The following is a 12,854-nucleotide window of genomic DNA, read 5'->3' as shown; positions in this document are numbered from 1 at the left end:
AGGATCCTGGGTTCAGTTCCACTCAAGGGCATGTTGGGGTGCATGTGGGAGGCAGCCAATGGATGTGTCTCTTTCATATTGATGTTTCTTCCCATCTCCACCCCCTTCCACTCTCTCTTAAAATCAGTGGAGAGCATGAGCTCACTCATCTAGGGGAAAAGATGAACAACATAGACTGAAGAACAAGAACAGCATTGATCAGACTGTCAGACCTCAGAGGGATGGTAGGGGAGGGTGGGGACAAGGGAGATAGATCAACCAAAGGACTTGTGTGCTTGGATATGAGCCTAACCAGTGATCACGAACAACAGGGGGAGGGGGGCATGAGTGTGGGGGGGTTTGGGAAGGGAACGGGGGGAGGGGGTTGATGACAAATATGTGATACCTTAATCAATAAAGGTATTTAAAAAAAATAAAATAAAATCAGTGGAGAGATATCCTTGAGTGAGGATTAACAAAAAACCAAAAGCTTGCACATGTGCGTGAGATCTCATGGTATTTGTCTTTCTTTGACTGATTTATTTCACTTAGCATAGTAATATCCAGGTCTATTCTAGCTGTCACAAAAGGTAAGATTTCCTTTTTTTTATTGCCAAATAATATTCCATTGTGTAGCTGAAACCGGTTTGGCTCAGTGGATAGAGCGTCGGCCTGAGGACTCAAGGGTCCCAGGTTCGATTCCTGTCAAGGGCATGTACCTTGGTTGTGGGCACATCCCCAGTAGGGGGTGTGCAAGAGGCAGCTGATCGATGTTTCTAACTCTCTATCCCTCTCTCTTCCTCTCTGTAAAAAAAATCAATAAAATATATTTTTAAAAAATTCCATTGTGTAAATGTAACACTCATCTGCTAATGGGTACTTGGACTGTTTCCATACGTTGGCTATTATAAATAATGCTGCAATAAACATAGGGGTGGATATATTATTTTGAATTGGTGTTTTGGGCTTCTTAGGATATATTCCCAGAAGGGGGATCACTGGGTCAAAAGGCAGTTCTATTTTTAATTTTTTAGGAAACTCCATAACTGTTTTCTACAGTGGCTGCGCTGTTGCAGAAGATCAGGAAGACCAAGGACGCTTCTGAGGAAGTAGGAGGGACACTGTTTAATACGCCAGTGGACTCAGGGAACAGCTTTCCAAATCTGAGTGAAGGAACATGCATGGGGCCACCCTTATATCTCTCTACCTGTGATCTTTGTCCCACAAACATGGATCATGCTTTCGGTCCTTTTCGCGGGACTTGCAAGAAGGCCCCCAGGTGTTGGGGGTCTCCAGGCCATATCTGATGGTCTGGCCTGGTACTAGCGTTAATAACCCTCCCTCCAGGGCAGTTCAATGTTCATAGTAACAGGTTCTTCAAGACTAGTATCTGGGAAGGAGAGAGAGACTTAATTATAGGTTATCAGGAATGTACACTGAGCTTGCTGACTTGGATTCAGCTCACTAGCCTCCAAATATGAGGGTTACATTGGAATTACCCCTTTTAGCCTCCTCAGCACTAGTCTGCATTCCCCCTAACAATGCACAAGGGTTCCCTTTTCTCCACATCCTCACCAACACTTGTTTGTTGATTTTTTGATGATAGCCATTCTGGCAAGTGTGAGGTGATATCTTATTGTGGTTTTAAATTGCATCTCTCTGATGATTAGTGATGTTGAGCATCTTCTCATATGTCTATTAGCCATCTGTATTTCCTCTTTGGAGAAGTGTCTGTACAAGTCCTTTGTCAAATTTTTCATTGGATTGTCTGTCGTCCTGGTGTTGAATTGTATAAGTTCTTAATATATTTTGGAAATTAACTCCTTATCAGATGTATCATTGGCACATATGTTCTCCCATACCATTTTGTTGATGATTTCTTTTGCTGTGCAAAAACTTTTTAGTTTGATGTCGTCCCATTTGTTTATTTTTTTTCTTTGTTTCCCTTGCCCTAGGAGATATATTGGCAAAAATATTGCTACCAGAGATGTCTGAGATTTTACTGCCTCTGTTTTCTTCTAGGATTTTTATGGTTTTGTGACTTACATTAAGGCTTTTATCCATTTTGAGTGTACTCACGTGTATGGTGTAAGTTTGTGGTCTAGTTTCGTTTCTTTTGCATGTGCCAACATTGATGAACCTTCAACCAGATTCATCAAAAATAATAGAGAGGACGCATATAGATAAAATCAGAAATGAAAGAGGAGCAATAACGACTGGCATCACAGAATACGAAGGAGTGTATAAAAATATATGAACAACTATATGTCAAGAAATTGTAGAACCTTATTAAATGGACAAATTTTTAAAACATACAATATTCCAAAATCATGTCTTGCAGTCTCATTTTAAAACTCCCTTGAAGTGCATGGAACAGATGTACCTATTTCTATACCTAAGCCCTAACCAAGCTAGTCCCCCTCAAAGATACACACACTGTCTGTTTCATTGAAGGGTGGCCTGGGAAAGGTTTCTTTCCTTGTTCCTGGGACGCCATGAGTGGGACCCACACTGAGGACCCGCAGGGGTAGGAGGAGTTGAGCCACCAGATGCAGTGACAATGTACGAATCAAAGGGTCTTTTCTCTCAAAATAATAATAGTTTAGATACTAACTTTATTTCCTTCTTATTTAGCCTTGGATCAACTCTGTTGTTGCGGTTTCCCTTCCTTGTACTTAGCTAAGCCCCAGTTCCCGGTTTTCAGTGGGACCTGAAGTACCAACCCCACCCCTCGGGCGCCGCTGGAATTACCATTCGCGCCAGATGGTGAAACCACGCCCTAAACCAATCGGAGCAGAGTGTAGCCACGGGTCAGAGCCACAGAGACCGGCCTTCCCCTTGGCTGTGCTTTGCCCGCTCCCTTTCCTGTCGGCCTTGCACGCTTTTGGAGAAGTAACTTTGCCTTGCCCAGCGGTTTCCAGTTCCCGTGGCCCCTTTTAAGAGCATTTCTAACAACAGCACCCAGACCACCAGCGCTCGCTGAACGCACCAGGGCTCGGGGCTGGGCCTCTAACCGGGCAGGACGGGGTAGCACCGCCCAGAGGACCTGATCCCACCACGGGGCTTCCGTCCCCTCTCACCAGCACCCCGGTTCCGGCTGAGCGCCTAAGTCAGCCCGGACTGCGGGGCTGGCTCTGCCTGTGACGGGGCGGGACCAGGTAGCCCCGCCCACGAGGGCGGGTCTCCAGGACGGAGCTTCCGGTTACCACGTGTCCGCTCCCAGGGAATGGAGGTGCGCGCCCGCCCGGCGGAGTTGGTGCGCCCTGGCCCTCCCCGTCCGCTTTTCAGTGTCTGAGAGGCGGCCGCGGACTCCTCAGAAGTTCAGGGCTGGACCCGTCCCCCCACCCGTCCCCCGCGGAGCCGGGCCCGGAGAGCCTGCGGAGCGCCGGCGGCCGCTCCCTGCGGGACACAAAGGGAAACGCACAGGTGAAGTGTGGCAGGTGAGTCTGGCGGGGCAGAGGGAGGCGGCCCCGCGGACGGGCACTGGGCAACGATGGGCAGGGAGGCAGAGAGATGGAGAGTGAAGGGAAGGACAGAAGGGAAAGTGTTCTGAAGACCAAGGGAGGAAAGTCTCCCCAAGAGCGGAGTGTTCCCCTGGGTTAAAGCCACCGAGACGCCATGAGGACCCTAAGAACCAAATGAGGGCATTGGATTTGGCCAAGAGCGGTTTGTAGGTACATCCTGTCCCACTTTTACTGAAGCCCTAAAAGTTTTAGATTTGGCAGTGGGAACACAGGTTACAGAGGAGAGGTATGCTTAGTGTCCTCCCCTTGCCAGCTTCCAAAATAATGAATTAGTCCCTTGGAATTTCAAAAGGAAAGTAATTAAACCAAACAAACTCTTGGCTTTTATATGTTAGATTAGTTTAGATCCTTGGGGGGACACATGTGTTTACACTGTCCTCTAGGCAAGGGCATCCAGGGATTAAGCATAACGATTCCAGTAAACACCCGGGGGTCTGCATGAGCACAAACTTGTTTGGAAAGGTCAAGAAATAATTAGAGGTGCCACCATCGACACTCCCCTAAGTTGGAATTCCGTAAACAGGGCAGGCTCCTTCCACTCACTTCCCTTTTATCTAAATGTCCTCCTTACAAACTTTCCAACCAAGTCTCTTGTGCTCCCCAACATGTAAGGAAGGGGTGAGAGAACATTCAGAAACCTGGAGTGAATGAAACCTAAACCAGTCAGTACCTTGGAGCTTTAGGACATTTTGGATGAGCATGGAATGCATGCAACCTCCACATCGGAGGGTGACAGTGCAGCTTATATCGTAGAAAAGCTGAATAAAAGACTCAGAGCAACTGAAGGTATTAGAGAAAAATCAAGTCAGACAGAACTTGAAGGAAATTGCTGCAGAGAATGTGGGAGCACCTAGGCAAGCCCCACATTTACCTGTGCTTTCCCCCCAGAACATTTACTAACTCACAGAGCAGGGAACAGAGACCAAGCTGAAAGATGTCGCCAGGGCTTGTGGCATTTCAGTTGGCTGGGAAGAAGGAAGTTGGAGATCAGAGATACCATGGAGTCTGAGATTTGAAATGGAAGCGGGAACCTTAGAGAAATGAGCCCAAAATTCAATGTGCAGTTTCCACTTGAGGTGTTTGTCAGTTCCTAAGCTGTACATGCCCAGAGCAAGATTCCCAGCCCCTAGGCTGAAAGGAACACTTTCAAGGCTAAACAGTTGTGCAGCCCATTCAGTGTGGCTCAGAGGTTGAGCATTGACCTATGAACCAGGAGGTCACAGATTGATTCTGAGTCAGGGCACATGCCTGGTTTGCAGGCTCAATCCTCAATGTGGGGCGTGCAAAAGGCAGCAGATCAAAGATTCTCTCATCATGAGAATCTTTCTCTCTCTCCCTCCCTCTCTCTTCCTCTCTGAAATCAATAGAAATATCCTATTTAATAAAGAGGGAATATGCAAATTAACTAACACAAAGATGGAGGTGCCCACAGCAGAGGCAGGGGTTTTTGTAACATAAGATGGCTGCACGCAAGCAGAGGCTGATTTCCAGTAATGAGGCTTAATGAGCAATCAGCAGAAACCTACGACTACTCCAGCCATCCGGCGGGAGGGCTTGGTGGGGGAACTGAGGCTGGGTACCTCGCCTGGCGGGACTTTATTAGGGACCTCATGCCACTCACCCTAGCCCTGGCACCAGGCCGGGGAACCTCAGGTCACGCCCCCCCCACCTGGCGGGGCTTGACGGGGGGGACCTGACACTAGACCAGGGGACCTGAGGCTGTGCCCCCGCCTGGTCAGGCTTGACAGGAGTGGGTCCGGCCGGTTCTGGGTCTTGCACAATTTTGAGGAGCACGCAGATGGGTGGGGACTTTATTCGGGGTCCCATGGCACACCCCAGACTCTGACAGGAGGAAGATTTTCATACAAATTTTACTACTTTCTTTTTATTTTGGACACCTCTATTATAGAAAACGGGCAAATAGCAATATTAAAGTATTTCCTCTAATTAATGCCTTTTGAATGTGCATGAATTGCGTGCACCAGGCCACTAGTATAAAATTTTTAAAAAGGTGTCACAGAGTGAGTATACAGTTGAAATTTCTGCAGTGAGTAAGAGGAAAAAGAAAGAAACATTTTTCATGCAATAAAAACATTTTCCTAGTTCTTTGAGGCCCAAAATGAGTAATTTGTGAAACAGTGGATGTGCCAATGAGTGTACCAGTGTACATGATCCACTTAATATTTTTTCGAAATTATAGTTCCAGAGTTTTAATTTTTATATTAAGCACTATTATTTTTTCATAACAATAAATCTAATTTGGAAGAAGTATTCAGGTTAATATTTTTCTCTGTGCTTCCTCCAAGCTACCTGAGCTCCAGCTGCTCTTCTTCTCCAAGAAGATCCATGAGACACTCCTCAGGTGAGTTCTAGTCCATAGTCCAGATTTTAGCCTCAGAAATATGTCCAGGCCTGAGTAGAGGAATATGTAACAGTGGCCTCTGCTCCCTCCCACCTGTCAGGATGACCTCCCTCCTGAGAAAATTACAACCTGGGCTTGCTGAGGTCTCAATTTCCCTGCCTGAAGCCCGGTTCTCTCCAGCTGGGCTCTCCTCATCATTCTCAGACTTCTGTGATGTCACCACTTAGTTTAATGGAAATTACCAGCCCCTGGAGCCAGGAGAACCAAGTTACTGCCTGAGCTATTTTTTTTTTTCTGCAGTTTATCCAGTTACTTTCCCTGGGCCTCACTGAGACCTGTGCAGCTCCAATGGCAGTTGTCCGAGATTTCCCAGGACTGAGAGGATTCCCAGGAGGCAGACTAGCATTACAGAGCAGCCCAAGGAAAACTGGGTTGAGTTGGTTCTCCTCTTAATGGTGGAGTTTGTCGTCTGAGCTAGTGCACATGTGAAGTTCTTGCCCCGCTTCATAGTGATGGTGTGCCAATGGGTGTACCAGTGTACCGATCCATTAGTATTTTTTTTTTTAAATTAAATTTCCAGAGTTTCACTTTCCATATTAAGCACTATCATTTTGAACAGACAGTAAGTCTACATTTAGAAGGAGGCTGTTGACTATAAATGTGGGAAGGTACCTGAGGAAACAACCCCTTCAATTAAGTGACTGCTTCATATAGGCCTCTCTGCTCTGCAGATGGGGAACATCTAGAGCAAGAATTCTCTCAGAGCCTTATATTCTCTAGGTAGGACAGGACTTTGTGTCGTCACAAAATTATCTCCAGTGCCACGGTAACTGTTCCTCTTCATCTGTTGCTGAGACTTGGGGAAGTATTGTTAGCGTGAGCCAGTGCCCTGACAGCTGACAGATGTGGCACTAAGAGCTAGAGGAAGTGGTGACATGTGGCTCCATGGGCCTTCCTGAGATCGGCCAAATCTGGCCACTGTTGAACTCCTCATCAATTTCAGATTTTTTACTTTTAGCTAAACATGACGTATTTAATTTTCATTTTCACTGAGATGGTTTTCCCTTATAGTTAGTATTTTTTTTTAATGTTATGAATGTCTTTTTTGTTACTGCTTCTTTTTATCCATTTAAAAAATTTTTATCCTAGAAAAATATATGTTTCTCTCAAAGTTATTTTATATCTCTCTGTAATTACTACTGTGAGAAGGTCCATCTTCTCCAGACACCTTTTCATCTGAAAAGAGTAGAAACTCTTATATTTCTGTGACCAAACTCATGAGTTTGTTTATCTCATCCAAATTACTTGAAAACCCAGGCAACAAGTGTACTTTAGGACAAGGGTAAACGGACTCTTTTTAAGCTACACTTGCCCATACAAATTCTTTTGAGGTTCTTATACAAAGCTTTGCAGTGGAGTTGTTTGCCGTTTTTAAAGTCAACAGTTGGCCCTATCTAGTATGGCTCATTGGAAGAGCGTTGGCCTGTGGACTGAAGGTTCCCAGGTTTGATTCCAGTCAAGGGCGTATGCCTAGGTATAAATAAAGTCAGTAGTTGACTTCCAGTGTTCTCCTTGTGATGGGCATTTCCGCTTCTCTCAGGATCACCTAAGTGGGTCAGAGCATCCTGAGCACCGAGTCTTGGTGGAGATGCCAGAATGAGAAGGCACAAGAGTCCTGGTCCCCTCCAACCAGCATCCCAGGTGATCAGTTCTTTGCCTCGGACATGGACGACTGTGTCCCTGGCTGCCTCCTCAACTGCCACCCTTACCCCGTTCAACCCACAGAGGCCACCAGCCGAGGTTGGTGTGACCTTTGAGGATATTGCTGTGCACTTCTCTAAGAAGGAATGGTGCCTCCTTGATGAGGCTCAGAGACACCTGTTCCTGGAAGTGATGCTGGAGAACTTTGAACTCATATCCTCTCTAGGTTGCTGCTGTGGAGCAGAGGATGTGGAGGCACCTACTGAACAGCATGTTTCTGTAAGAGTGTCACATGCAAAGAACCCCAATATAGCTTGGTCCTCCCAGAAGAGTCATCCCTGTGAGAGTTGTGGGGCAGTCCTGAGAGACATTTTCCACTTGGTTGAGCAGCAGGGAACACAACACAGCCTGAAACTGTTGAGGTGTGGGGCATGTGCAAAGCAGTTTTATTTCAGCAAGAAAGCCATTGACTGCAACCGGACGCTTACTCAGGATCATAGTGTCCGTAATGAAATACAGTGTTTTGTGTGCCTGGAATGTGAGAAATCTTTTACAAAAATCTCTGACCTCCGTTATCATCAAAAATTGCACACAGGAGAAAGTCCATACGAGTGCAGTGAATGTGGGAAATGCTATAAACAACTCTCCATACTTATTCAACACCAGCGAGTTCATTCTAAAGAAAAGAGTCATGAGTGTGGCGAATGTGGGAAATTATTTAGCCAAAGGGGACACCTTGTGCAACATCAGAGAGTTCACACTGGAGAAAAGCCATATAAATGTGATGAGTGTGGGAAATCCTTTAGTCAAACTTCAAGCCTCGTTCAACACCAGAGAATTCACACTGGAGAAAAGCCATATGAATGTGATGAGTGTGGGAAATCTTTTACGTTTAGAAATAGCTTCCTTCGTCATCAGAGACTTCACACTGGCGAAAGGTCTTATGAGTGCAGTCAGTGTGGGAAATCACTTACCACTCATGAAGGCCTCCGTTATCATCAGAGACTTCACACTGGAGAAAGACCTTATGAGTGCACTCAGTGTGGGAAATCTTTTACCGATAGGAGAAATCTGCGTTATCATCAGAGACTTCACACTGGAGAAAGGTCTTATGAGTGCAGTCAGTGTGGGAAATCTTTTACCAGTAGTCATAACCTTCGTTATCATCAGAGACTTCACACTGGAGAAAGGCCTTATAAGTGCAGTGAATGTGGTAAATCTTTTACCGGTAGTAGTAGCCTCCGTTATCATCAGAGACTTCACACTGGAGAAAGACCTTATGAGTGCACTCAGTGCGGGAAATCTTTTACGTTTAGGAGTAGCTTCCTTCATCATCAGAGAGTTCACACTGGAGAAAGGTCTTATGAATGCAGTCAGTGTGGGAAATCTTTTACCAGTAGTAGTAGCCTCCGTTTTCATCAGAGACTTCACACTGGAGAAAGACCTTATGAGTGCACTCAGTGCGGGAAATCTTTTACGTTTAGGAGTAGCTTCCTTCATCATCAGAGACTTCACACTGGAGAAAGGCCTTATAAGTGCAGTGAATGTGGGAAATCTTTTGTCAGGAAAGGTCTCCTGACTTATCATCAGAAATGTCATACTGGAGAAAAACATGAATGCAGTGAGTGTGAGAAATCTTTTTCCACTATTAAAGGCCTCCATTATCATCAGAGACTTCACACTGGAGAAAAACATGAATGCAGTCAGTGTGGGAAATCTTTTACCCGTAGGAGTGGCCTCCGTTGTCATCAGACAGTTCACACTGGAGAAAAGCCTTATGAATGCAGTAAATGTGGGAAATCGTTTGCTGTGAACAAACAGTTGCATCGTCATCAGAGAGTTCACACTGAAGAAAGGCCTTATTAGTACAGTCAGTGTGGGAAATCTTTTAACAACTAGCGAAGTCCTCCGTCCTCATCAGAGGAGAAAAGCCTTATGCGTGCAGTCAGTGTGGGAAATCTTACCACTATGGAAGGCCTCCATTAGCATCAGAGACTTCACACCAGACAAAGGCCTTATGAATGCAGCGAATGTGGGAAATATTTTGCCAGAAACAGTCACTTTCGTTGTCATTAGATTGTTCGATACATTTGAAGGCTATCACTTTCAAAGATCGTGCTAAGGGCCATGTGTCCTAATGTCTGAAATTCCATGCGTGATGATCACTTGGGTGTAGGTCAGTAGGGTTTAGGGCAGTGATGGCGAACCTATGACACGCGTGTCAGCACTGACACGTGTAGCCATTTGTGATGACACGCGGCCGCTAAGGCGGCCGCATGCCAAGGATGAAACATTTATGTTATTTAAACTATAAATATCGCGAAATAATGTCTTTTCCTCAAAGTGACACACTACCCGAGTTATGCTCAGTTATTTGGCGAAGTTTGATACACCAAGCTCAAAAGGTTGCCCATCACTGGTTTAGGGGAAACATAATTGCTACAAAATAACCTAATAGGGATTGTGTATAATTCTTAAAATGGAGATAGGTTTCATTTATCTTCATCAATAACTAAAAATGCAATGTCCAAGTCAGACGAAAGGTGAATGTTCGACTTAAAGAAATTAGGAAGTTGTGATTTAAGGCAATTGCACATTTTTGTCATTATACCAGCAGTGTATTACAGATTTAATTCCTCCACATCCTAGACAAGATTTCGTATTGTCAGTCGTCCTGTATTTAAACTTTTTTGTAACTTTGTCATGCTATATCATTGTTCGATTGCATTTTTTCTAAGGGTTTATGGTGAGCCTTTTTTCAGATGTGCATTTGCTATCTCTATATTGGTTAAATGTCTGAGCATATGTTCTGCCAAATCTATGAATTTTGGCAATTTTCTTTATCAAATTGGCAGTGAACAAAAATTCGGGTTGGAGTTTCACTCATTTTGTGTCTTGCTTTGTAGGATAAGTGTTTTTTCATATTGGAAAAAAAATAAACAATTGACTCAAGATATGGGTTTTATTTCATTCCTTTGGATGTGAGTACCTAGTTTTCCCAGCACTGTTTATTGAAGAGAAAGTATGCTTTCCCAACTGTATATTATTGGCCCGTTTGTCCGAGAGGAGTTGGCAGTATAAGCAGGGGGCTAGAGGACTATGTGGAAATAGGTCATTTTTGGGGACATCACAGTGGGCTGCAGAGGTTATCAAGATGAGGCACTAAGGGGAAGGGAAAAATGAACCAGTTGAGACTGATCTTCACAGTCAGTTTAGAGGCAGCACTGCAATGTGACAAGAGCCCTGAGTTGAAATTTGCACTAACTAGATGACCTTTCAAAGAATAGGAGATCCTTTCACCATGAGAGAGTTTCTAAGAAGTAAAGTTTGTTGAGACTTTAAATATAGTAAGACAGTGGCTTACACAGTTCTCACTTCCTGAAACATTGCCATGATGGACTAGTACTACTATCCCATTTTATAGAACAGAAAGTAAGGCTTAGCAGAGTGAGCCAAACTGTCCCAAATCACAGGGCTAATAAGTGACACAGCCACAGACTGTGCTGCTCAGAGCTTGTGGGTTAAAGACTCTTCCTCGGTTCTGCTGCCTCATTGTCAGCCACTGTCCTGCGCTGTCTGTGTCTCTGTACCTATCCTTCTGTCTCTATGCTGTGTGAATTCTGTCCTTTTCCATTTCTCATAGGAGACCCTTCTCAGCCTCCTCTTGTAGTTAACAGTTCTCTGCCTCTAGGATGACTTCCCATTCTTCACTGTCTAATGAGAACAAGTTCCTCTTTTCTCCTGTGGCCATTTTTCATTGCACTGTCCCCACATGGCATAAGCATGAGAGCCCTCCCTCTTGCTGACTTGTGGCCTCTGTGTGACGTATGGGCAGTAGGAGAGGACGGCAATGGTAAGGCCCCATCTTCTCACAGACGGGCTCCACTGCAGCACAGTGACCATCTCTCCAGAAAACAGCATCACGAGTCCAGGTGGACTCACAAAAGGAAAGTCCACCTTTATCAGTAACCCCAGAATTTTTAAAAAGACAGAAATGTGACCCCATTTTCACTTGGCTCACTTCCTGATCCAGCAAAGATGGAAAGGCATGCTAATTCCCTGTGCCGGCGTGGGTGTGAGCCAGGTCACACATGGGTTATTCTTGGGGTCATAAACTAATAAAACCTCACTGGCTGATATTTCAGCTTTTTAAGTTTTTTTAACACCTTAAACACATATGTCTGCATTTTACCCATCAATCAAAATCCAGCTATTCTCAAGAAATAACCAGACAAATTATAAAATGTACATTAAAAGACAATGATTGTATCATTGTTCAGAATACAAAAGAATTGGGAAGAGCGCATCAATACAAAAATATTTTCAAAAATGGATAAATTAGTTTTGGTAAATCCATGTAATGGACTGCTTGCTTGCATTAACAACACAGTTGAACTTTGAACAATATAGGGGTTAGGGCACCAAACCCCCATTCTGCCATAGTGGAAAATTTGAGTTTAACTGCTGACTCCCCAAAAGCTTAACTACAGTCATACCTTGGTATCCACAGGGGATTGGTTCCTGGATCACCGAGTGGATACCAAATCCATGGATATTCAAGTCCCTTATAAAAAACTAGAGGCCTGGTACATGATATTTGTGCACTGAGGATTGGGGGTGAGAGTGTCCTTCAGCCTGGCCTGCGCCCTCTTGCAGTCCGGGGCTCTCAGTCTGAGGCTCTCGCAGTCCGCAACCCCTGGCTCCTTTCTGTCCACCTGCAGTGGAGGCAGGAGAGGCTCTCACCACCACCGCTCCACTCGCCAGCCGTGAGCCTAGCTTCTAACTGAGCGGTGCTTCTTCTGTGGGAGCGTACTGAATACCAGGAGACAGCTCCTGTGTTAAGCATCTGGCCGGGGTGGTCAGTGCACATCATATCGACTGCTCATTCTGCTGATTGGTCAATTTGCGTATTGTGGTTTTCTTATATAGGATGGCATAGAACAGTGCCTACAGTCAGCCCTCCATGTCTGTATATCCCCAAACACAGAGAAAACACTGTTTTTTATCCTCAGTTGGTTGAATCCATGAATTTAAAACCTGGAGGTATAGGACTGACTGTGTACTTACTGAAAAAAATCCACGTATGAGTGGATCCACACAATTCCAACCTGATTTTCTGAGAGAAGCTTAAAGGTAAATTTAAGTCTGTGATAGCATCACCTGCTTGGCAATTTTAACTTTTTCTTTTCAGGTATGAACCAACCACAAACAAACCAAGCAGTATCTAAAAGATCCACTAGGAGCATGATTAGTTTTATACCAGGTAAAGCAACCATGGGTTCTCCGTC

This window comes from Cnephaeus nilssonii, assembly GCF_951640355.1.
Source record: "Cnephaeus nilssonii genome assembly, chromosome: 13".
Classification (NCBI taxonomy): domain Eukaryota; kingdom Metazoa; phylum Chordata; class Mammalia; order Chiroptera; family Vespertilionidae; genus Cnephaeus; species Cnephaeus nilssonii.
The sequence above is the reverse complement of the archived record's forward strand: the minus strand, read 5'-3'. Positions refer to the sequence as shown.